The sequence below is a fragment of the Fringilla coelebs genome, assembly GCF_963513975.1.
Source record: "Fringilla coelebs genome assembly, chromosome: Z".
NCBI classification, from domain to species: Eukaryota; Metazoa; Chordata; class Aves; order Passeriformes; family Fringillidae; genus Fringilla; species Fringilla coelebs.
Genome location: NC_140031.1, coordinates 26,648,546 through 26,674,775, shown reverse-complemented (window position 1 = coordinate 26,674,775; position 26,230 = coordinate 26,648,546). Strand labels below are relative to the sequence as shown.

At 43.2% G+C, this 26,230-nt stretch overlaps 1 protein-coding gene across 1 annotated transcript in view; it reads right to left on the bottom strand.

Annotated features, from left to right (window-relative positions):
* The window catches only part of KANK1 (KN motif and ankyrin repeat domains 1), a 129,251-nt gene that overhangs the window by 91,827 nt on the left and 11,194 nt on the right, over nucleotides 1–26,230 (bottom strand). The window contains exon 2 of the mRNA XM_084225585.1: nucleotides 4,380–4,506. The gene's annotated coding sequence lies outside the window, so the exon portion shown is untranslated. The remainder of the gene's footprint in view (nucleotides 1–4,379; nucleotides 4,507–26,230) is intronic.

Genomic DNA, 26,230 nt, shown 5'->3' with positions numbered 1-26,230 from the left:
TCTGCACATCCAGCAGTCTCACCTGGACTCTGCTCTAGCAGTGACCACTGTGCAGGTGGGGGCTCCACCTGGCCCTCCTCAGCCTGGTTTCAGACATGGAGCCAGGCACAACCAGCCACAGGATGGATGGCAGCACCACCAGGAGGTGGGTTTGGGTCACACTGCAGACTTCCACTGCTGTTCCTTTTACAGTCAGGCTGCACAGCTGGCTTCCCTCTAGAAACTGGCAAGCACCAGGTGACCTTGTGACAACCTTTTCATACCCAGAGCACCACTCCCAGTGGGACCCTCCAGGTCTCTCTGTGGCATGACAAGATGACTCAGAAAAATCCTTCTGTACAATGTGGGAAGGTGGAAGCTGTAACACAGCACGGCTGGGCAGCTTGAGGGCCTTATGGCATATTTAAGCACAAATAAGGGGAGGAAGGATGACAGAACCAGAGCTTAAGCTACAACTGTTTCACGTTAGTCAAGTGGAAATACCTGGACAAATAAAATAAGTGAGTGCATTTAATTGGCAGGTGTTGAGATAAGAAAATTAACTCTTTTCAGTGGTATTTCGATTTGAGCAAAGCTTAACTGCACTTACAATACACATATTTTCTCAAAAATCGGATATCCCTTGCATGTAAAAGTATATCAGGGACCTCTGAAGCCAACTAATCATTGTGCAAAACTCCAATTTAACTGGTCCAACTAGCACAGAAAACTCGGAAAAGAACAAGACAACATGAACAGAAGATACCCAGAAGTGTAAAAAAGCTACAGCTTAAAGATCAGCTAAGCAAGGTGATTGTTGAGCATTTGTATTTCAACCAGTCTGTATTTTCATCTGTCAGAAGTGCAAGACTTTGTTCATAAGGTTGGTTGCTGTTTCGAATTTTTTCCCTCTTAAATAGGCTGAGTTTCTGCTGTGAAAAGTAAAAATGCTCTTTTAAGTCTGATGATATTGCAAGTAAATCCTTTCTTTTTAGTAAAATCAAAGCTAAATTAAGGCTACAGGACACAGCTTTGAGAAACCCAAGGCAATCCCAATGAAGCAACCACGGTTTTATAAATGGAAATTAATTTTAATAAGTCTGTTGCTCATCTCACATTGCCAAAGTCTGTGATCCAATTAGAAGTGCAGTGCTATAATCATTTGCACAGGGATCACATTCAGTGAAGTTCAGAAACAGACAAAATGCTCTTGGGCCCTCTCCATGGAGTGTATCACACCAGTGAGATGCTGGCTTTATAACACACCTGCAAAAAGCACTGAGGTGTTCACATTAGTATTTCAAGGTACCAGTGTCTGCACAAATGCAAAATGCCTTGAGCACCATGAAATGTGGTGTTACATGCCATCATACCACACCCAGTTTTCAAATACTCTGCTTTGCAGAGAGAAATTAAGCCCACTTTTCCCAAGACTTGCTAAATTACTAACCCTACCTTGTGTACTGACATTTAATTGGTAGCATATCTCTATGCTGATGGCTACTGCCAGTAATGCCTGCGCTCCCCTGCCCTCTGCAAGTGCCCAGAGCTATTGATGCAACAGGACAGCTCACCAAGGAAAGATACATATAAATGTATGTGTGTATGTAACTTGGGGGAGACCTCAACTGAGAGCACTGAAAAGGAAATCTCTTCATCCTGCTCCTCTCCATATCCACAGGCTTGTGAGAAGTCACTGAGCTCAGAGTCCACTTCTCAGTGACTGTACCTGGTGCTCCTGTGCTTTCCCAGGCAGTCAGCAATCATCCCTAGTGTCAGCTCCCTGAGAGCCCATACAAGTCTGCCCTGGATTTTCCAGCCTTTCTGCAATCTGCAGTCTCCTCCTCTCTCTCTGCATGTGTTTCTGGACAGCACCCTCCCCTCAGTTCCCACCCTGTACCTCTCAGGGCCAGCCACCACGCCCCACCAGACATGCAGGCTGTGAGTGCTCTACATTACTGGCACCTGCTGTAGGGCACTGGCAGGGCTGGGGGTCAACCTGAGCCCCTCTGGGCATGTATGCACACATTTCCTTCTCTTAGAAACCCATGCTTGGCCAAGAGTGCCCACTCCTACAGCCAGGACATGGCTGCAGCACACAGCCAAACAGGAACTACAACCAGCCTAGTCACAGCAACAGCAAGTTTCCTCATTTTGCCTGTTCTAAGCATTTCTCCTGCTGTATCAAAACATTTTTTTGCCACCAGAAAAGATAAAATCCATGTACTAATGCTTTTCCTGGTAAAAGAATAATCTCCAGAAGAGCAACAGCCCACGTACACCCAAGTGAAGAACAGCATCCTCCAAGCAGGGACGCTGCCCTAGGAGCAAGAGCCCAGGGCCAATGCAAAATGTGCTGGTATGTGACCTGCAGAGGAAGTGCACACCAGCTTCCCAATCATGGCAGCTTGTCCACTGCAGAACCCTCTGCCCCCTTTCTGAAGTGCTTTTACACAACAGAGCCAGAGAGAGTCAGTGGAGTCTGGGTGTTCCCAGCTACATGCACACCTCCACATCTAAATGGCAAATTCGTGGAGTAATGAAAAACAGCAGGAGATCTGCTTTTCCACACTTACTCAGTTTCAAAATTTGAGGAAAACCAGCTGGTGTCCTCATGTCTTTGGAATCACTTGACTCAGGAGCCCTTTACCTGCCCCATAAGCTGTCAGCAATTCAAGTCCACATCTATAAGCACCACCTTTACTCCACAGTCAAAAGCAAAGCAAGCTCTCCACACTCAAAAGCCAAACAAGCCCTCCCCACTGCTTGTTTATGCTCTGATTAAAGCTGCAAAAGCAGCAGAAGAAAAGCAATTCGCCATCCCAGGTAATCACAACTGTCAAGAGACTAAATCCTTCCTTCTCAAAAGAGAAGTTCAGTTTTAGCTGTGTCTTACCTCTCATCCAACTCTGCAGCACAATGCAGTGCATGCAATAATGTGGGCAGGCAGTGGCACTCTAAGTGTAAATGAAACCAGGATTCAACTGCCACTTCAAACAGCAGCTGTCAAACCTGAGGCAATTCAGGAGTCAGCAGCAAAGAGCCTTTACACAGCCTTCACTTATCTGGGTTTCCTTTCTTAGAGATTTCATTTGGGCCATCCCTTTGGTGTTGCTCTTAACCTGATCTCTGCACAGAAAGGAGAGGGAAAAAAAAATCTATATAGCCCTGTCCTGCTGGGGTACTTACAGCCAGTCACTGGTCACCATGACAACTCTGCAGCAGTAGGAGGCCACACTGCTCACTGGGCACAGCATCACGCTGGTACTGACTGACCCTGTCAGTCTGGTCTGTGGCTCGTCTGCTGCGCTGCTGAGAAAATGCAGCAGCACTACAGCACAGTTGCCAATGCAGCCACGACCCCAGAAGATGCACAGGAAACATGGGCAATGAATGAAAGATCACAGCAGGAGCCCTAGTCAAAGCAGAATGGTCACTTTTCTAGCTACAGTCATGTTCAGCTTCATAGCCTTATTTTTCCTGGTGGTGAATTGATCTCAGCATGGCATTCTATAGGGACTGAAGACCACTTCTACTAAATAATTTTTATACATAGATAGAAAAACTAAGGCATGTGAATGGAAAGATATACAAGCACTTAAGAGTGCTTGCATAGCTCTTGTATAGAATTAGTGATTTAGGAAAAGAAAATAAATTGTTTCTTCATGGATGTTTTTTGAAATTGCATGGATTTTGTCTTACTGAAGTCAATGAATTTGCTTATAACCAACAAATACTGATAGCTGGGTCCAATACAAGACTTTAGATTCATGTAGTTCTGTGCTGACTTTGCCTAGGGTGGAATTCATTTTCCTCAATAGCTGATAAAAAGCTATGCTTTAGATTTGTGCTGGTAACAGGATTGATAACATATGGACATTTTAGTTATTGTTGAGTTCATCCATAGTGACAAAGACTAGTTTGCTCCTCATACCACGCCACCAGCAAGGAGGCTGGGGGTGCACAAGGAACTGGGAGGGAACACAGCCAGGATAGATGACCCCAACTGATATTCCAGACCCCAAAGTGATATTCCAGACCATATGGCATCATGCTCAGCATATGAAGAGGAAAGAAGGAACATTTTTAGTGAAGGCGTTTGTCTTCCCAAATCACCTTTATGTGTGAAGGCTTTCCTGCCTGCTCATGGGAAGAGGTGACTTAATTCCTTGTTTTGCTTTGCTTCTGTGCATGGATTTTGCTTTCCATATAAAACTGTCTTTGTTTCGATGCACAAGGTTTTCACTTTTACTCTTCTGATACTCTCCCCCATCAGAGTGAGCAAGTGGCTGAATTGGACTAAACCACAATAGGTTGATTAGAGAACAAGAGGTGGGACTAGGACAGCTTGTGGAATCTGGCTTCTTCCCTCTGCTCTGGCAAAAGAAATAACATCTTACCTTAAAAGACTGTAATAGAAGCGCCAGTGTCTCCTTTAGGCCTTTTAAAACATCAGAAATAATGCAGCAGATTCAGCTAATTCAATGTGCCAGCATTTGACAGCACATTCAGGAACCTGAGAGTCACCTACAAGAAGAGAAATTAAAAGCACCAATTAGTCCATATGTTGTGCAATATATCTTGTACTTAAAACTGCTGATGCCTAGTAGAGCCATGCTGCTGAACAATGAAGAAATTACCACAAAAATGAAAGGCTAAGGTATTTTTTGTTTCCAAGATGAAATGCTCAAGCCCATTTTGGCTACGGCACCATGGTGAGAAAGCATGCATCTTGCAATAGCTGCCCTGCCTTCCCAATTTAATCTCCGTTCAAACAACAATCCATGCGAATGCACAGAAACAAAGCTCCAGGCATGTCAGGATACACCAGCCACACCAGTAACAGAAACACAGCAGTAAATGTTAGTAACATGGATTGTTTGAACTGGGAAATGCATCCCAAGCCCATGTGAGCTAAGTATTAGCACATTATAAGAGAGGATCTTGATGTATGTGGAAGACACATGGAGGTACTACATAAACTACAGGAAAAGGAGATGGACTTTACAGATGGACTTGGTTCATTCCTCCAGACAGGTTTTTCACGGAATTCTCACCTTGCAAGCACTCAACCCATACTGAGTGAAGCTGCAGCAGAGTTAATGCCTGCACCACTACAGCACATAAGGCAGCTCTCTTCCTCCACACCAATTCAGCAGAGATATTCCCCACTTAAGTTTAGATACTTGTTTTTCAGCTCCAACCCATTTGGTGTGTATAATCCCCCAAATGAGCAAACTTCCCAAATAGAGGCACATCCACAAACACAAACACACACACAAACACACGACAGCGCTCCTTGCACTGAGATATCCTGCCTCAGGGCCACTCACAAGTACAGTCCAACAGCTGCACCCTGAAGTGGTGCTGATGTGTAACAGCTGTACAACGACACCACTTGGACATCTGACAGCTATGGAGTGATGGGCCAGCAGAAAAACTTATCTCTCTATAGCACGGTTACTCAAGAGAGCTTTAAAGGTTATTTTCGGGTAAGAGACACTTCTTATCGTCCAAGTTGTTAAGTACTTCCCTAAAGCATTGGTACAAACATAAAAAGTGACCTCTGTCCCAGTTTGTAAAACTATAAGGATGGGGGCTTAATAAAGTGCAAGCAAATCCCATCTGGTAAAAATTAGAGTTTTTATTATAAATTAATAAAAAAATCTAGCCTTGAAAGCATGCCATAAGCCAATGTGCCTATACAGACAAATACATTGTTCTAATCCTACACTGTTTACAAATCCTTTAAAAAGCCTTGTAAGGGTTAATTATCTTCATAAACTTAAATTAAAAGTAGCATTTGAAGGGAAACTACAAGGGTCCATGTCTCTGGGAGGAGTGGAGGGGGGGGGAAATAAGTCAGACACCTTCATTTGTTAAAAAACAGAAATCCAAAAGTCCCAAGCAATTTCTTCCCCCCTCCTCTTTCTAACTCTTTCTCAATACCTTTGCTTTTAATTTTAGTTATTTGTGTAAAATATGAATATAGTAAAAACAAAAAATCCCCCAGCTGGGGAATAATGTGCATTGACTCCAATGATTTCAGAAGGCTGAACAAATGCATTATTAAGTGTATATATATATATATATATATATATATATATATATATATATACACATATAGTATATGTAATACTATGTTATTACACTAATACTATATTAAATTACATACTAAAAAGATACTATACTAAAGAATACCATACTAAAAAAGATACTAAAGAAAAACCCTTGACTGTCTGGAGACATTCAGGACACAGCTTTGACCCAATTGGCCAAGGAAACAAAACAACCTTCACTGGTGTCCAACAACCGAATCACTTTTGGTAAACAATCTCCATAACACATTCCACATGTGCCAAACAACAGGAGCAGTGAATAGAGATAAGAATTATTTTCTCTTCTTCTTTAAGCTTCTTACTGCCTTCCCCATGAAAAGTCCTGGAAGAGAGAATTGTGTCTCTCTGTTCAGAGAATGTGAATACCACATATGAATGTTTTATACAGCAAGTTACCTATTCATGATACCTTAAAAATGCCTTTCTTATAATGGGGGTATATTCTAAGCTGATTACAAACATCTCCATTTACATAATAATGAGGACTGCAATTGCATATGGAAACTTGAGATTATAGGAAACAAATCATATCCTTGGAGCTCTATATCGACAGATTATAGGAAGTACCACAGTCATTGCTCTTCTCTATAACCTCCTCCACTACACTTCTCTATAAAGCAGTACAGCACGTTCCAGATGTTCAGTCTGGAAAGTTACAGTTATACACAGTCATACACCCTGAGCCACTGTTCAAGGACACAGAAACTTAACTTTCAAACCCTTACTGCCATATGTCCCTATACCATGGAGCCAAGACCATTCAGGTGTTTCTCATGAGTTATTTTTTTCCAACAGATGTCATATTCTGCTCATTGTCCCACAGCTAGCATAAACTCCTTACCAGATACTCTGTTTAATTTAGCTGAAGAGAGCTTATGCCCACACCTGTTCCAAATCAGCCGAAAAACACAGTAACTGTTCATCTCCAAAGGCTAGAACCAGGACACGGCTTGAGCCCCAAGATGAACTAGTAACAATGTTGGGTGAATTTCTCCTTTTTGTCAAAGAGGGCTGAATGAAAGTCAGAAATCCTTTGGGAGCTAAGACTTACCACGTACCTGTTTTCCACACCAGATGGAAAGAATGCTTCTGTTTCACTTTTAACCCCAAACAAATCACAGCATGCATGTGTACACAATCATCTGACTCCTACACATCCAAGCATGACCAAAATGAAAAACAGTACACCAAAAAAATGGGTACATTTTTTCCCTTAAGGAAAGAACAAACCACACCTAACAGGTATTAATAAAAACACCAAACACCAGAAAACATTCTGTTACAATGGGTATTTAAAATAATATATGTAACACTAGGCAAAATTTTAATCTGTACAAAATAGATGTATATATCTTACATAAAAAAGTAATTGTTCTTCTAAACTGCCTCCCAAATGGCAATCTCATTTTATTTCCAGCCAGAAAATTTACTAAGTGATTAGCATAACTGAGTATTAAGCACCAGGAAAGAAAAGCAAAAATGAAAACAAACATGGTCAAACAGTTAAGCGGAGATATTGAATATACAACAGGACTCCACTTACTGATGAAATTGTAATTTTTACATAAAGTTTCAACCTTCATAACATGTTAGATTTAAGCTAAACTTGCTATGCAACAGTTATTCCCTAAAGTCCCAAAGACATGGTGCCAATTTTTAACAAAAGGTCCACGTCTCACAGTGTACTTTGCGAGCCTGACAAGTCACCAGATGGGTAACACATGTATTCCATCTCCTCTCCTTTTCCATTCTAGCACTGTTGAACACCTCTGCCCACACGCTCCTCCAACACACACACTTCCCTCCAGCAGACAGCAGCCTGATTCACTTACCTAAAGAGGAATTTATGATGGCCTGAGAAAACACCAGCCCCCTCAACTGCAAGGACATGCCTAGATTGCTTATTGAGATATGCCTCAGATGTTGTGTCCAACAAGCACTGCTAAGTCAGCTAGAGACGTCCTGTGTAGCACTGGAGGGGTAGTTACATTCTTGGTATAAAGGAGACATTTTTTAAAAAATAAATTTGAATGTAACATTTTCAGTGGTGAAGGCACTATTTCCTGGTGAACATGTTCTACATTTTGGGACAGGAAAGCCTTTAAGTGGTCAAAACCACTATTCAGCCTTGGTACATTTCACTGACATAAGTTCTCATAATTACTAAAGGAAATAACCAAGGCTGTGTCTGGGTGGCACAAAGCACCATGCTAATTACCGCTTCAGAGACACTAATTAATCCGGGCAGGGCACCACAGTAACACCCGTGCTCCGCCTTGGGAATCTCACAATGTTGATGTATTGCCGTTTGGATATCCGCCTCCCACCCCAAGCAGTCTCTTGCACATGAGTCTTACACCAAAGATGAGCCCTCCATAGAGGGGTGTTTCCTCTCAAAAGCTGTGTGTTTCACTGAAATCTACCATCTTCAGCACACAATACTGAGCTGTACACTGCACCAATTCAAAACCCTAAAGTAATCGAAAAGCAATTACTGAGCATGCTAGGCTGCTAGGAGGCATGTGAGAGGGTACACCTACAGACAGTATCCCGGGCCCCAGAAGACAAGGTTCAGGTCAGCATCTCAGAGGAGCCATGTGTAATGATAATGGCGATTTTCTGACAATCAGCTGCGGCAATTCACGCCACATTTTAACAGACACATTTAAAACCGACCAAGGAGAAACCCTCTAGCACTAGGGTAAATGTTCTCCGTTTAGTAAGCTCCAGGTAGCAGGTAATAGTGTGATTGTTAGCAGGGTAGAAGTTAAATTGTTGCCAAAGCAACTTTGTTTTAGCTTTCTGGAGATAAAACAAGTCCTGGGCAAAAGCCAGAACACTTTATCTACTGTACCTGATGCCACCTCTTGGTACCGAGACATGCTCCTCACGTACTTCAAACGGACTTTAATCTTCTTTTGATTTGTTAAAACACATACAATAAGGAATAATGTAACCAGCAGTAGCTTAAAGCACCTGTCCCAATAGGAACAGGTTTTTGAACAACTGGAGAGCAATAGGGAAGGGGAACACCTGATACACAATACAACCTGCAGCAGAACACAGCCTCCTATCTGTCCACAATAAAGAATGAAAGACACAGAAGGGTCATTCCATGTGGCACAAACAGACGATACTCAGAGAAGTACTGCCATGCAAAACAGATAACTTCAGATACTGAGGAACCCCTATCCAGTCCCCTCTTTCTTCTCCCCATAAACAGTTATTTAAAAATGAGTAATTTCCGAGACAATCCTGTTCCTATGGCCTCTCTCAACAGACACAGAGCTTCTGCAGAACACAATCCCATGAATTCAGGATTTACTTACCTGCTCACGTTGCAGGTAAATGGTATACACCAGCTCACCTAGAAGCTGGCAGGCAAGGCTGGCTTCTCACGTGTCTGTCAGCTCTGTGCAGAGGTCACAGCACAGGGAAAGACTGCTTCACCTTGGGTTTGTACCATAGTGTTCAGAAGTTGGTGACTGGTTTCAGCACGTAGGCTGTTTCTTGTAGCAAAAGCATGGGGACACCTGTCTAACAGAGTGCACTGCCTTGAGACAGGGAGAAATCACATTGATTAAACAGTATCAAGAGTCCTTGAGATTTTCATGCTCTCAGCAGAGAGGACAAATACTCAAATAAGTCTGCCAGATGCAGCACAGGTGAATAAAACACTCTAAAGAGCGTAACAATTCACTTATGAGTAATTAAATTGCATTTGATAAATAGGTGTTAAAGTAGCAGTTTTAACACTTACAAATACTTCAGCTCATGGAAAAATAGAAAGGTGCCATAAAAGACATTTGCTACCCAAACCATTTAAAAAATATTCACAAATGTAGTCAAAACATACGGTGTACAGCTGAGTTTAACACTGCCTAATAAAAGGCTCTCTCCTTCAAAATTTTTTTTACCCACCGGCTGATTGTGAATTGTACACAGTAAAAGTGGCAATATAGGTGAACACGTCAGTCTCCAAACAACAGCTAGTCAAGGTGGTGACAAAACCCAGCAAGCTATAAAAGCGTGTGCTGAATCTTAATAGCTTTAGCTGCCACGTCAGGTGAAGTTAACCCAGCATTCAGTGGACACTCAGAGGTCCGACATATGTCTCACTCCCTCCTCCAGAACCTTCCCTACAGAAACTGTGGAGAGGAGACCTTTGCTTGGTAGGACGAACAAGACCATGACATAACCACCCCTGCAATGGAGAGCTTCAGCTGGCAGACAGAGATCTGAGTCTTAACCAGAAATGGGCAAAGAAACAGAAGGAACAACAACGAAGGCTGCTGCCAGAGGTGAAGCCTCACTGACAGTGCTAGAATTCACCCAGAACTTTCTTTTCTCCATCTGCAGGGAGACTGCTACTCTTGGATGTCACTTATATAGGGATTCACACCCAGTGACTGAGGAGGTAAAGTCATTAACAACCCCAACTTTTGTTTGTGAGGATTTTTTTTCCCCACACATGTTCATGTGCATGCAGACATAATTCTTTGTTCTCTGACTGCAAAACTAAGCTACCAAAATTAGTCCAGATTAAAAACATGGTGAATTTTCTATGGCTCCAAAGCAGGATGTCTTTAACAAGGCCAATTTAGATGGGATATTTGGCATTAGGCAAGGAACGGAGGGAGAGGAGGGTATCACAACAGAAGAACTGATGTGAAGTTACCTCAAAAAGTGGTTCAAGAAAGAAGGAAAACTGGACAGACTTCAGTTACCTATCTTCTCCTTTTAACTTTCCTGCATACAGCAATTATGTCCTGTACTGCATCTCTTATCCAGTTATATCCTTTGCTTGTTTACATCACCATATCATAAATTACTGCTGATAAGCAACAACAGACACGATGAATCTGTGCTTGCTTCCTTAAGGCAAGTAGAGATTAGGAAAGAGCATGAAGGTATTTCTTTTGTCTTGAAATGAAAAGGAGCTGCAAAGGCAGGAAATGAAACTGAAAGGGATCATAAAACAATATCTTGCTTGCCTTGTTCCCAGGTGAGACACGATGCTCCTGAGGAGAGCCACTTGCTTACTCCTCTGGTCCTATCTCAGCTGGACAAGGAGAGGAAGGGAGGGAAAGGGCCCTGGAAGCTTTAAAAAGGCAGAAAATAATTCACTAGATATCTTACCCTTTAAAATTCAGTTAAGGATATAGAATTGATAGGTACTATCTCCAGGAGCGGATCTGAAACACTAATAACCTTTATGACTCCCAAAAATGTTTAGTTGCTAGATTTCAAGTGACAAAAGCAAGTATCTCTAACAACTCCTCTTTGTATTTCCCCATCCTCACAGAATATGAAAACATTCCCCAAATGTCAGTCATCACTACACCTCTTCCTGGGTGTAACACAGCTATAGCTAACAACAGGCAGCTGGTCATGCTAGCTAGAAGCATGCCAAGAACCTGCATCTTAGGGAATTCCTGTCCCTCACATATCCATCTCCATATCTAGGCCTAAAGGCTGAAGCTCCCCTTAATTAAAGGAACAGGCAACATCCTGAGACTTGGAGTCAGAATGAAAATCAACAACAGAGCTCACATCTTCCTCTGGCACCAAGTCAAAGCCCTGGACCAGGTCACTTCTTTGCAGCTTGGGCTTTCCAAGCTGCAAAGTTTTCCTAGCTGCCTTTAGGGATTTTCAAGTGGATCTTATGACCATCTTCCTAGTGATATTCTAAAGTATATTCCTAAAGGATGGGAATTTTGGAAGGGCTGTGGGGAATGATCCTCAACACTCTCCACATGCTCCTGGTAATAGCTCTGTGGAAGTTATGACACTGAACCAAGATGAGAAAGAAAGGTCCCTATCATATTTTCCGCCTAAAGCTCTGAAAACACAATGAATTTATGAACCCCAGGCTGCACAGTGCTATTGGGTTGCACGCTCCTCACTGCAGCAGACTGCAACGAAAAGGGTCCTCAGAAGTTGCTTATCATTCAGGGCCATTGTCATGGCAATACTGTGTCCCTTGTACAAAAAGAAAAAAAACCCAGATAATACAGCTGTCTCATCAGATGTTCTGAATCAATTGCTTGAAGAACAGCTAAAAATTAGGTCATTCTGAATTTACCTCCTGTGAAGCAAACTAATCCAGAATAACTACTGTATGTTCCTATGCCTTCAAGAGCACCGTGTTCTAGACAGAAGAGTAAACCAGACATTTTACATGAGAGATGGTAGACAAAAAAAAGCACTTTCAAGTATTCAATAACTAGGAAAATTAAATAACCAACTATATGGCCTCCAAGGTAAAGGACAGATTATTCCCCAGAGTTCTAACACCAGCTCTCAACAGAACAGCTTTGCCCAATTAAACTTGAAACCCAGTCATGGTAATACATTTGTTGGTGTCCCCAGGAAACCAAGCAGCTTGTCCTAGCATAAGGAAGAGAAGGGGAGGAGAAGCAGGACACAGGTAGTGGTGGTCAGGATGTTCTTCTCTTCTGAAACTTACCATGGCTTGCGTATTCAGCAATGGCATTGATCAGGAACTCTAAATGCAGCATACACAAATGGTAATATTTTTGGAATCATAGAATGGTGTGGCTTGGAAGGCGCATTAAAGATATCTAATTCCAATCCCCCTGCCATGGACAAGGACACCTTTCACTAGACCAGCTTGGTCCAAGCTCCAGTCAGCCTGGCCCTGAACCTTTCCAGAGATGGGTCATCCACAACCTTTCTGGGCAACCTGTTCCAGTGCCTTGCCACCTCCCCCCCATCCCCCGCCGCCCAGCAAAGATTTTTTTCCTAATATCTAATGCAAACCTACCTTCTTTCAGTTTTAATCCATCCCCCCCATCCTGTCACTACATGCTCTTGTAAAAAATCCCCCCTCCATCTTTCTTGCAGGCTCCCTTCAAGAAAAGGGAAAGGCAGCAATTATGTCAACACAAAGCCTTCTCTTTTCTTGGCTGAACAATCCCAATTCTTACAGCTTTTCCTCATAGGACAGGGTCTCCATCCCTTTAGGCACCCTAGTGTCCTTCCTCTGGACTGACTCCAACAGTTCCATGTCCTTGCTGTGCTGGGACCCCAGAGCTGATGCAGCACTGCAGTGGGGTCTCAGCAGGGCAGAGGGGCAGAATCCCCTCCCTGACCCTGCTGCCCACCCTGCTCTGGGTGCAGCCCAGGACACGTGTGGCTCTCTGGGCTGTGAGTGCCCATGGCTGGGTTGGGTCCAGCCTCTTATGCACTAATATTCCTATCCTTTCTGCCAAAAAATAAGTAGTAAATCTCTTCTTATAATATTAATACACACACACTCTCTCTCCACATACAGAACACTGCCCCTTTCCAAAACCTTAAACACTTGATTTTCATGCTCCAGCTCACGGACATTAAGGTTATAGTCTAATAACAATCTTTCAAAGTAGATTGTGGAAAACACATGTATGCACATTGTGATTGTCAGTGTATGCTTCTCTTGAACTGCTAAAAAATGTCACCTGCATGCAAAAGCTCCATCTACCCACACACTACATGAAACATGAAGGTCAGTAAGCAATGTGAACCTCAAACAATTCTGTCTGAGAAGTTGCAGGCTCCCATCTGCGAGGGCAGCAGCAAAAGGCAGGGGAGGCAGAGCACAGAATGGAAATGCAGATGAAAAAGTCAGCACTAGCCTTGCAATGCTGCTTTATCATCTCAGCATACTTGCAGGTACTCCAGGTCACCATGGATGAAAAATCCCCAACAATGTAATTGTCGTCCCACCACCGCTTCTGCTGGGAAGAATTTGACTTGTGTGGGACCGTCTGTGTTGCTGCAGCAGTTTGCAAACAGCTTGTGCACCATAAAGAGACACGACCAGGCACACACACACTCACACACACACTTAATACTCCTTCGACATTAAGTACTGTTCAAAAACAAATCACCACTTCAAGCCACAAGTACTCTCCCATTTAGATGTATTTTAAATAGTCCATTAGATTGTAAATCCAAAACCTACCCAGTGACACAAACCTGATCTGATTTCACTATTTCCTGAAAGAGCAAAAAAAAAAACCAAAACTGTATTAAAAACTTACAGAGCTGTTAGTCCACCGTTTCTCTCTGGCACACGGTACATTATTTAACTGCAATGCCTGAAACAGTAACTTGACCTCTCTGGGAAGGTGGGCGGTGTTATTCAAGCTGAAACATTAGAAACATGCATAATTACTCTGGGTATTCGCCGCACATTCTTTCATCTGTAAACCAATATGAATGGAAAAGTCACACTGACACTCCAGGCTTAGATCATACCCCAACCATCAATTATGAAAATTTTTCATGAGGTCTCAGGAGAACAAAATTTCTTAGGACCAGAGAAATTTTGTCTGGACTTAACTGTGCATGTTACCAAGATAAAACGTCAGTGCTGCCAAATCCAAACCAAGACTTCAGCAGGCTGAACCATAAATTTTGAGCTTTCTTCCCCACCACTGATAATACCGTAATTTTGTTTCCCTTCAACCCCACAAACCCATTGCATCCATTCATGTGGCACTTTTAAGGATGCCTGCTGTAGCACCAACCACATCCCATCATTCATCATCCACCTGTCCCTGCAGGGTGATGCTTCACACACCTGTGTATTGCCTGCCTGCTCCTCAGCAAACCCAAGGACCTTTGGCAGAGCCAATCCACAGGGTTGGTCGGGATAAAAACCCACTGGAAGATAAGGAGGCAGACGAAGCAGGAAGAAAAGAGACCATGCCTGTCCCTGACTCCAGAGGCATCCACTTCTTGCATCACGGCTGCCTGTGCTTATGGCAGCTCCCCCTTCACACCAGGCATGCCCAGTGTCCTCTCTGTATAGCCTTGTCTTCCTTTCAAGGACAAAACAGCAATCACCTTTCAAGTTTTGGGTGGCAGAACCACCGCTGAGAAAAATGAACTACTACAAACCAATATTCACAGCTGGGGCTGTCAAATATACAACATTTACAGTACTTTTAAGGTTTTCAGTACTTTTTAAGGCTAAAAATGTCTTTTTTTTTTTTTTGAAGAGGGAGAAAACGCTGTTCACAAATCAGAAGAACTGCACACACATGTGAATAGCAGTCTTCTCCAGCTAAGTTCTCATACTCCTCAAAAGTATCTAGCTACACTCAAGATCTAGCTGCACTCCTGACCAAGTGAGATGCAGCAATACCTATAGCTATTCTGAACCTAATTGCCCCTGAACTTATTTTGATTCCAACACCTACATGTTGCTGTTCTGGGCAACTGATCTGACTAACCCTTTGCTTACAATGGAACTTCCAGTGTTCTTGATTCAGCCCATTTAACTCCCGGTGCTTGGCACAAATATATGTGGAATAAAAGGTATTAATTTCAGCTAATTCCACAGGCACCAGGGACAATGCATGCATCTGGAACACTGTTCCAGCAATGATACATGCATAATTCTGGAATCATTCTTCTGTTTTGTTTTTCAAGCAGTCCAGCTCCCTGTTTCATCCCTGCTCTTGTTCATCATTATATACTTCCAAAACTTTGGAAATCATAGCAATGCACACAGTGAAGCACCTCTTGATATTTTAAGTCAGATTTTGTAATGTCAACAATGTGTTTTCTCTTTGTGCAGAATAACCATGTATATCAGAGAATACAAGTTGCCACAGCAACCTCATAGAAAGTAAAATTTCAGGGCAGCATTTTCCAATGTATTTGAAATCTCAAAATAATGAAAACTGGTCAGTGTTAAGTTGCTTTGACCATATAACCAGAACTTGCTGGGGATTTTTTTTGGTAAGTTTTAAGTATATTTTTTGAAACAATGGTTTATGTAGAGTGTAACACCCATGTACTTTCTTACACACTGATGAAAAATGTAGACAGCTTTATTTCGAAGATTCTGTCCCTCTTCCACATAAACTAAAAAATAATTAAAAGATGACAGAGTGACCATCTTAAGCATTACCTAAAATATCTATTCAAAAGGTCTGAGGTATGCAATGAAAATGCTTTAAGTCAAACAAAAGTGGCTTGCGGTAAAGAGAGGAAACGGAACAAAGATCTGAGTTTGCATCAAATGTTGGTTGTAATCATTTAATTGCCACTGTTTAAGAGAAGGAATTTCTCCAGTCTGTTTCAGTATTTGCTATTCCAGTAAACACAAATAAAGGGAAAAGTCAACATTAGGGTTTTCCAGTTTCAAAGTCATTTGATAACAACCTTCCAAGTCATTCTCCTGGGAAAGAGCTGCTGGAAAACAGAGTTAATTAGGGCTTGTCAGTTAAGCTCTCTCTCCTGCTTTGTTCAGAAAACCTGGACCAATAGCTTATCCATGGATAGACCTGGGGGCCTTTCACAAATATTTTGTATTCCACAGCAAGCTTAGGCACATTGCATAAACATCTGGAGTACGCACTGGAAACATTAACATCTCCCTGTTCTGCCCTGCAGCGAGTGCCTTCGTGACACTTTCATCAGCAGTGACAGAAAAAACCCCCAGTATTATTGTGGGCTTCCATCCAAAAAATGTTGCCATGTATAGTCTGTCTGTATGAGGATTTGGGGTAAAAGGAGGGAGGGGTGATTCAGGTGCATAAACAAGTGTTCCAGCCTTCCTTCTCGATACCTAAGTTCTGAGAGAAAAAAGGAAAGAGCCTTTTATCATTATTAAAAGAGAGACTATTTCCAGAATGACTGGAGACTAAGCTGCTTTGGGGGGGAAACAGCAGTGAAAATAAATATGTTCATATTTTCCCTGGAGGTGCAGTCCAGTTTGGAAGTGCTCTTAGTGTACAGAAGGTAAGACAGAGACAAATCATCCTGAGGTACTGAGGCACCACCCCAGACCAGGAGCACAGAGAAAACCACAGACACTGCATGAAACAGGGGCACCTACAAGATGTCCCTGCTCTGTTGACAAGGGCCAATGACTGATAAACCAATTGCTCACAACAGAGCAGATACTTTGATACCACATTTCACAGTGTAGCTGGATTGAAGCCAAGAATCTACTTGCTCTGGGAGCCAAGCTGTATGTGAGGAGGGAAAGGCACAGAGTTCTCCCTAGCATGCTTTCCCCAAAGTCCTAGAACAGCAACATCTGTGCCTTTAGTTTTGCTGCAGTTCTGCAGGCATCTCTGCAGCCTATCAAGCCTAACCACTGGACAATTTCTGTATATTTATTCTTCAAATCTGTAGAGCTGTGCCTTACTGTACATTACAACAACTGCGTGACAGCTGCAGTTGAGCTACCTCAAAATATTACCGGGGAAACAAAGTCTCACTCTTCCCTGCTACTCCACAGGAGAGCACTGAAGGCTTCGGGTAAGAATGGCAAAAGCAGTAGCAAACAACCAGCGTGATAAACTACCATTCACATTTTACTCCAAGGAATAGTAATCAGTCATTTAAAAATACACAAAATCCATGCATGTGTTAAACATGAAAGAAGCAGTCCTGAGAGCTCTGAGATGCTCTGAGATCACATTTCAAAGCAGTGCAGCATCATTCTGTTAATCTTCTGGGAAAAGCAGCATGGATATTCTGCTGCAATGCAATTAAGGCAGGAATTCCAGCTCCTCCATTGTGACCTTCACAGAAACCCCAGGGGTCAAGAGTAGCAGCCTGTACCCTGCTACAGTGCTAATATAGCTGTACTATAAACAAAAAACCTCCTGCAGCAATAGTGCCAACAAGTTTCAGGGAAGTAAAGGGGGGGACATGCAGATAAACTCAAACCCACACTGCCACAAAATAACTTCTACCACAAGTGTAAGTGAAAAGTTGTTTTTCTAAAGGTAGTAGCAGGAATTTCATTTTTACTGTGTAGGTGGGAAATGGTTGACATATTTACTTTCATGTTTTATTCTCAACAAATATCCATGCTTATCAAAACAGTAATTAAAGATTTGCTTTCTTGGAGCAATGTTTAGTGGACAAAATGAAGCCAAGGGAAAGGCGACTTCTTGCTGTAACAGTGAAGTCCTACACAGAGAGAGCGAGGGTTTGGAGAAAGTTGGGTTTTTTAGCCCTTGAGCCACAGTCAGTCCTGGTGAAACCTCATGGGCACAGGCAAAGCTGCATGCTGCAGTGACAGGGCTGATTCTCGCCCTCCCCACTGCAGCAGTGGTGCCCTTTGTCCCCAACACCTCCCGGCTGTGACCGACAAGGACTGCCCCAGCCGAAGGACAGCACGGACAGGCAAAATGTGTAAGGGGGGAATGGCAACCCCCAGCTCTGCACAGACCCTGTCTGGTGGAAACTTTAACTGAGCTCTGCCCAGAATGCTTGGCATAAACTATCTGGGGTGGGCCAACATGAAATCAAGGAAAGAGATAATCAGGTAGGCTTTTTTCTCATTCTTAGCCTTTGCAACCTGAGAACAGTGAAAGAGGACACCACCTAGCAAGAAGGTTGCTAATTAATTCCTCCTCACCGAGGCATTGCAGAGCTTCTAGCTGCAGAGTACGTGCTTATCTACGAATAAGCACTTGATAGCACTTTAAGGACTGGCTTCATTTGTTTTGAGAAATGCCATTGAAAAGACACAATCTCAAGATTTTCTCTATCAGCAGTGAGCAAGTGAAAGTAAAGCACCATTGCTCTTGCCTGACTAATTTTCAGGGCACCAACTTACTTTGCACAGTGAGTTTGGTGGGAGGTCAGCCTGCCAAAGGCATAGATGCTTTCAAAGGTATAATGAGAGGAGATCTCGTATCTCTTACTTGAACAAGTTTCCCTGAAACAAACTATTTCTGAACAAGTTGCAACAGGGTAGAGATGCCTTGCTGTAAGGGCAGGACCAGAATGCAGTTGCAAGTGACATGCCAGTTTAAGACATGGGTAGCTAACACACTTTAAAACCATGGAAGCAAGACTGTTGTTTTAAGTGTCAGTTATCTTGGATCAAAGGCTAAAAAAAGCTGCTTGGATATAGCACTAAAACAAGAGATGAGTCACAGAGAAGAAACAATGGAAAAACACTCCACAAAAAGAGTTCAGCACACTTTTCACACTATGGATCTCAGGCATTCTGCAAAGAGTGCTCTGTTAGTACCATCACAACACAAATAACAGAAGTACCAGTAGCAAAAGTCAAAACTCCGGGCTGTCATTAGGCAGATCCATCCAAAAGTCAAGTATTCTCTGAAACATCTGCACTCAGCTGTAGCATTTTGAAATGGCAAAGGGACACCACAATCATCAAAAATGCAAATAAAACATCCACCTGCCTGAACAAAGACTCAATAATCCCATATATGTTTCTCCTTTTCATTCAGTTTATGACTGAGATGTCCCTCATTTTATCTAGAACAAAAACCATGGAGTTTCTTAAATTATTATTTTGGGTTTGTATTTTTGTGGGGTTTTTTTATGAGGAAGGACAAGCTACAAATTTGTGCCACAGCCAAAGCACTTCTCATCTCATTGCCCTTTTTCAGTTACATCAGCAGCTCCCAGCACTTCTCTTCCTATTTGCTGTACCCAGAGTGAAGCAGGAGCACCAAGACCATGTCTTCACAACTGCATGAATACAACTGGGCAACAGGCCAACTGGACAAACACAGGACATGGAAACGATCTTTTTTTTGTGTGTGCTATCACCCTCTAAATACACAGAGCTCAATGCACTGGAGATGTGCAGCCTAGCCAGCTGTGCTTTCTCACACAAATTTTTTATCCCTTTGTCCCCATCCTTTGCTTTATACCCACCCACACAGCAATTTCAGCCACCTATTTTTTCCTGGAAAAAAAAAAATCGTTTCTGGTCTTACAGCACACAAATTTCATTGAAATCTGAGAAGCAAGAATGCTCTACTTTGTTTGAACCTGAAGACACCTGCAGCTCAGTCTCAGGTGAGCAATTCAGAGCCAACAATAAGAAAATGAAAATGTCAAGGAGCAGGTTCTTCCTTGAAACAAAACAGACTTTGTGCTGAGCAAACAACAGGAATACTATTTGTTCTGCTTTCTTTCCTTTTAAGGGAGAGACCTTCATTATAAGATGCATCATTCTAGATTAATGAGTCCCTCTCTTCAAGCTCTTCCCTGACAAACTGACTGGCTTGAAGCCCTACTTTGGCCAAGAAATCAGGAAGAGGTCATTTAAAAGACCCTGAGGATGCAGCAGGCTGGATCAAGGCTGATGTCCACAACACAGGCTGGGTAAGCAGCTGCCCTCTGGTTGAATACCAGGCATTTCACACCAAGGCTACTCCATCTGAAGAACATTACAGAGAACAAAAGGCATAGGGGCACATTTCCTACTACAGCGTGTTACTACTTCTCAAAAGCAGTAAAATGCCCTGGTTTTGAGTGTAAGAATGAGGGTGAGTCCTTCTGTACTTGGAATAAACACACTTGTGCACATTCCTTCCTTTCAGGCTGTGTACATCTCTACTTGGCTTTGCAAGCTGTTGCAAGATGACTCAGCCTGTTAATGATTAACATCTCACTTTATGTCTTTTCTGTGTGCCTCGATCCAGCTCTTCTCACATCCATCAGGCATCCTGACACCATGCATTTCTTTCCATTTCGCCCTCAGGTGTACCAGACAGACAGGAACTCAATAGCCCATAGTTCACCAAGTACCACCAATTTTCTTCTCCCTCCTCCAGAGCACAAACCCCCCTCCTTCAAGCTACACAGTGCTGCAGCACAAGCCATTCACATCCCCAAAGGCACTGCAGGCAGCAGAACAGGGTTTGCCTCACCAGATTTCCATGCCTTCCTTTCCTTCCATTTGGAGTCAAGAAGAGGTGTCAGATGCCTGAGAGATGCTGGCAGCTGAGCCACCATGCAATACATCATGCATTTGCTCCTGGAGAGCAGGGCCTGGCCTTCCTGCCCAGAGAGGATGTGTGCTCCCCACATTCAGGGTGGGGAATTACTTTGGGGTGACTCAGAAACATGGTACTTCAAATCAGAGAGCAGGAAAAGAAAGTGTAACTCGCATTTTGGGTATGTTTCACCCCAAGAAAATTTTTATAGAAAAAAAAAATCCAATTGGTTCCCAAATATTGAAGAGAATGTGTCCATCCTTCATAACAGGACTGCTGTCTTGAATAGTCATCTAGAGCTGTGTGCTCTCATGGACAAAAGGAATCACCACCCCTCACCCCAAGAAACTTTCATGTGAAAGCATCTGAAGAGTGATGTTACCCAGACACTACCTCACTGCCTTGCACCCTGACCTCCCTCCTCCCACCTTCTCCTCAGGCATCAACACCAGCTTACTCAGCTTTATTTCCTCACAGAACACATTCCCTAGCTGAAGACCACTTCCATCTGTGCCTGCAGCTCACACTGCTCCCACCAGCACCGGCACCTGCGCAGACACGTACACACCTGTCCCAACAACAGCACCCTGTTCTAGGGAACAAAGGAATCCCAGGCACAGCATCTCATCCCTTCTCTCACTCTACTCTCACAGCATGACATTGCCAATAAAATATCTGCAGGCACACAGACACACGAGCTGTGAACACTGTCAGGCCCTCCCAGGGGTTCTTACTTCACTGCATTGTTGCATGGCACAATGAGCCCCCGCAAGCCCTGCAATTCCCAGAGGCCCTTGGAGCAGTGCACAGGGGAAGTCTCATCTCCAGAGGGTCACAAAGCCTCCAAAGGCCAACACAGGGGCAAGTGACAAGCAACTGTCTCTCAGAAACAAAGGCAGAAGAGGAGGCAAGGAGAGGAGTCGCTGTCGATGCTGGAAGTTTGTTCGCTGCTTTCAGAATTGTATCAGGAGATGAGCTAAGAGACCTTTTGCCACCTGCATGCACCTTACAGGCACACCTGATCTAATATCCAAATGTGATCTCTAACAGTCCATGCTGGCTGCTCAGTAAAATCAGCAGCGCCAACCCCAGTTTTATTCGGGTTATAACCAAAAATCACTCCTGTGCAAGGATCGCTCCGTCCCAATAAATATCAGACAATATTTACATATGCATCAAAGCTACAAGCTGGCAAAGTTTGGCAAAAAAAAAGTTAATTCACCCAAGAGGGCTTTGATCCTCTGACAAATCATTTCCTGATTAAATCTGAAACAACAAAAAGGACTTTGGACACTAACCAGCTGTCACACTTGTGTTGTGAGCTGGCACTAAATCCCACAAAGCCTGGGAGGAAAGATTTAGGTGGTGGGAGGGGAGCAAACGGTCCATTTGCATTCACAGCATGCGAGAAGCTCCTTCTAGAAAGGCAACTCCTTCTCTTGCTACCTATCTGAAGCAAGCTAACAGAACAGGGATCCATTAAAACTCATCAAAAGGAAAGTAAGCAACTGCAGGACACTCTGGCAGTACTGAAGTATTGCAAAACTTGTTGGATGTACTACAGCTGGGGGTATTGTGTGTTAGAGGAGTTTTTTGTTTTGGCTTTTTTTGCTTTGCTCTCCAAAGGATGTTTAGAAAAATTTCCAAATGCAATGACCCATTCGACTGAGCTGAGTGAGACAAAAACAAAAAATGAGCTTAAAGATCTGAGACAGCAGCTGGGAAAAGTGAAGGCAAAGCTGAGGTTTAGTAGTATCTCCTTTTTTCCTACAATGAAGCATTCGCAGTTGCACTCCTAACCATAAAAAAAAAAGTCCTGATACTAGCAGACTTCTTTCAACATTCTTCATCAGATAGTCTCTCAGTTATTAATATTTTCCCATGCTTCTACTGGCAAATAGAACATTTGGCAATTAAAAAGAAATGCCTCTTGGGGGGTTGCAGATTAGAAGCATATTTTGCTACATAGTTCTGCTATGATAAACTCTTAATTAAAAAAAAAAAAAAAAGGCTACAAAACCCAAACATTATTAATCCAAGGTGTTGAAAGAAACAGTCCACAAAACGAAATAATTTCATCCAACCTTCAGCCTCATTTTAACTGATGTGTTTTATTACCAGGCTTTAAGAAATTACAATCTCATTAAATCAATAGGCCATAATACACAAAATAAAAAAAGAAGAGACTGACTAACCCTTGAGATGGTCTTGGTATGTTGGTGCTTATTAACTTACTTTTACTAGTCATATCATAGAACTGAACTCCTGAAGTCTCTCCCTGTGACAGACTTGTTACTTTTTTATTCTTTCTCACTAAAACAAGTTTTCTCGGCAGGCAACTCTGAGATGCGCTGCTCGACCTGCCACCTGCCTACTTCTAGCGAGATCAGTATCTTCAAACTTCGAAGCACAAAGGGACCAACTTGATAAAACTCATGCCTGGCACTTTGAACTGCCTAACACCAGATCCAGAGCTGACATTACTGCAAGCCTTTCATAGGGCTCTGTTGTGATGCAAATAAAGTACAATCCCCAGACACAAAAAAGTCATTAAACCGGAATTAGGAGTTATAAGTAACTGGCAAACTGAAGGAAAAATCTGGGTTAAAAGGAACACCAAAGAAAGACCTACAAAGAAAGTGGGAAGCGGCTGTTTACCATTACCCTTCAGCAAAGACAAGGAAACAGGTACGAGCACCGCGATGCTGCAGCCAGCAGCTCGCACCGCAGGCTCAGCCGGCTCGGCTTCCACAGCGTGAGCTGGGCACTCACATCACCCTTCTCCGGCCAAGAGGGACAGACAGCCTGTGCCGTCCGGCCCTGCCCGTGGGCTGAGCGCACTGACAGCGCTTTAACCGAGCCGCCTCCTGCCAGCTCCGGCCGGCGGGCGAGGCTGATGCCAGCAGCGAGCCAGCTCTGCGAGTGACCTGGAGCCAAGGCCAGCCGAGCTCCCAGCAGCTCCCCCGCTGCTGACCAAACAGGGAATTGAGCAAACTGGGCAACAGCAAACGCTCACATGCTATTAGGTCAGGAGTTAAAATATCGCAATGACCTCCAGCTTCCATCATGAACAAGGGCTGATAAATGCCAGAGCCTTAGGGAATACAAACTCATCTATAAAAATACTCATCCAGGCTCCGGTGCAATTCCTGTCACTTCCAATAGACAGCAAGACAAAAGTAAGGAGGGTTTTCCTTCGAGCTGAAGAAAAATAAAAATTAAAAATCATAATGTAAAATTAAGTTTTCAAGAAGGGATCGAGGAAATGGATGGATCTAATGGAGACTTCCTAGAGATCAGAGAGAAGCTCAGCATGTCAGTATAGCGAGACAAATACTGCCCCTTTTTTCATGGTAAGAAGCCATGAAGCTAGGAACCTCTTTGCTTGTAAGTCCGTCTTCAACATCAGCACTAATCACCTCATCCATCAGCACCCTCCAACTTGAGTCCTGACTGGGCCATGCAAGATGAATTGCAAATCAATCATACAGCACAACAGCCTTCTTTCCACAGCAGCAAAACATAATTCATACAGGAACAGTCCCAACACAGACTGGGGCTATTCTTGACTCAGAATAGTATTCAGTCCTGTAACAACCAGCTGTGAATTAACATATAAACAGTGAAAGGAAATCAAGAGATCTGTTAAAAAAAAATCATACATAAATCAGCCTAGAAGAGTGTTCACAGCTAAGAAAACATCAGATTCCTGCAGCAAGCAGGAAGAGCTTAAAAGAGCATGGGTCACAGCCCATGGCCAGAGAAGGCAGTGAGGGGGCTAATTCACAGCCCCCACTACCCAGCTGCAAACAAGAGAACTCACTAAAGCAAGCATGGCACATTTGTGCTGTGACCCCTAGCCACTCTGTGGTTTATCCCAGGTTGTGTTCTGCTGAGAAGACAACAAAAATGCAAGTTCTCAGACAATCAGGGACAAGGCAAGGTCATACCAACATTCCTTACCAGAAAAGTTCTTTCTGCACGCTGCCAAGAAGTAGTATGTATACCTTTAATTAGCTACACAAACTGTCTTTGCAATGCTGAGCCTTGAACTTGGTACTAAGAATAGTCCAGTGTATCTTCTTTTTTCATTTCCAAACTAGAACATTTTGCAAGACTGCAACAGCCTAAAAAGTCATGGCAGTCACCCACTGCTGCTGTGTTACAGTGAGAGGCAGCTGAATCTTTTTTTTTTCCCCCTCCATTTCTAAGAACAAGAAAAGGAATTGCACTACTGGCTCTTTACTCCTGCTCCTGCAACAGCCTCATGAGACAAAGTTCAAAACTAGCAGAAATTTGATGACAGGCTGAAAATGTGAAGCAAAGGACAGTTTCTCAAGAAAAAATTATACTTGTCAGATTAGACAGCTGAGCCTGAATTCTGTCCGAGACAGCTCTTTCACTTCTCCCTTTTATTTCTTCCATTTTCTTCATGGTGACCTCCCCTTTTCTGCATTGTCTTAGAGACTTTGAACAGAGCAAGCATTCAGGGGCAGGGTGAAAGAGGAGGAACAGGCATGACTTGATGGGCACTGAACAAAGTGCGCACTAGATAGAAAAGCTACAGGAAATAAAAGGAGTCCGGAGAGCTGAGAGAGAGGAATAGCAAAAGCATGAGAACAGCCAAGATGCTTCACAGACATGTCTGGGCAGACGTTCAAGGCCACGAGGTAGAACTATCAGAAGCCAGGAGTTATTATGCTTCTTTGTACTCCAGTAAAACCTACCCTGAACAGCTCCAGGGAGGGATCCACAGGCAATACCACAACTTCCACTCAGTGACTTAGTCAGAGACGGGAGAAACCAGCTGTGTTAGACATCTAGGACTCCCCTAATCCCTCTTAATCAATAAGCAGCTGGTAATCGACCTCAGTTAAGATGAGGCAATGGGCACAGATGGGCAATGAACTCACAAGCTAAGTCATGAAGGTGGCTGGCCAGCATGGACTAGTTAGTGCTGTGCATTGAACATATTTAACCTCCAGTATCAAAACCAGTATTTCTAGCAGGGATATTGTCAGACTCTTCATATCTCTGCAATACAGCCAGAAACCTTCTGGTAACTCAGAATTATTCATCTAATTCTCCAAAACCAGCAGGAAGTTGATTTCAATTTTTCTGAGAAGACTGTGCTGAAACCCATATCATCATGAGTTGCTTGGCTATCCTGCTCTGGGCACATGATGTTCTCTTTGTGGCGGGCTAAGCAGGTGGGCAGAAGTAACAGTTCAAAGGTATCTGGCTTGAATTTACCTCCATATTCAAGTCAAAACCACTTCAGCCATGGTCAGCCTCTTTCTAGCAAAAGCCAGGATAACATACTGCAGTTAAATCCGTACCTGAAAGCCACCATTGCTTTAATTAGATTCAGTCAAATCCAGGTCTTTGCAG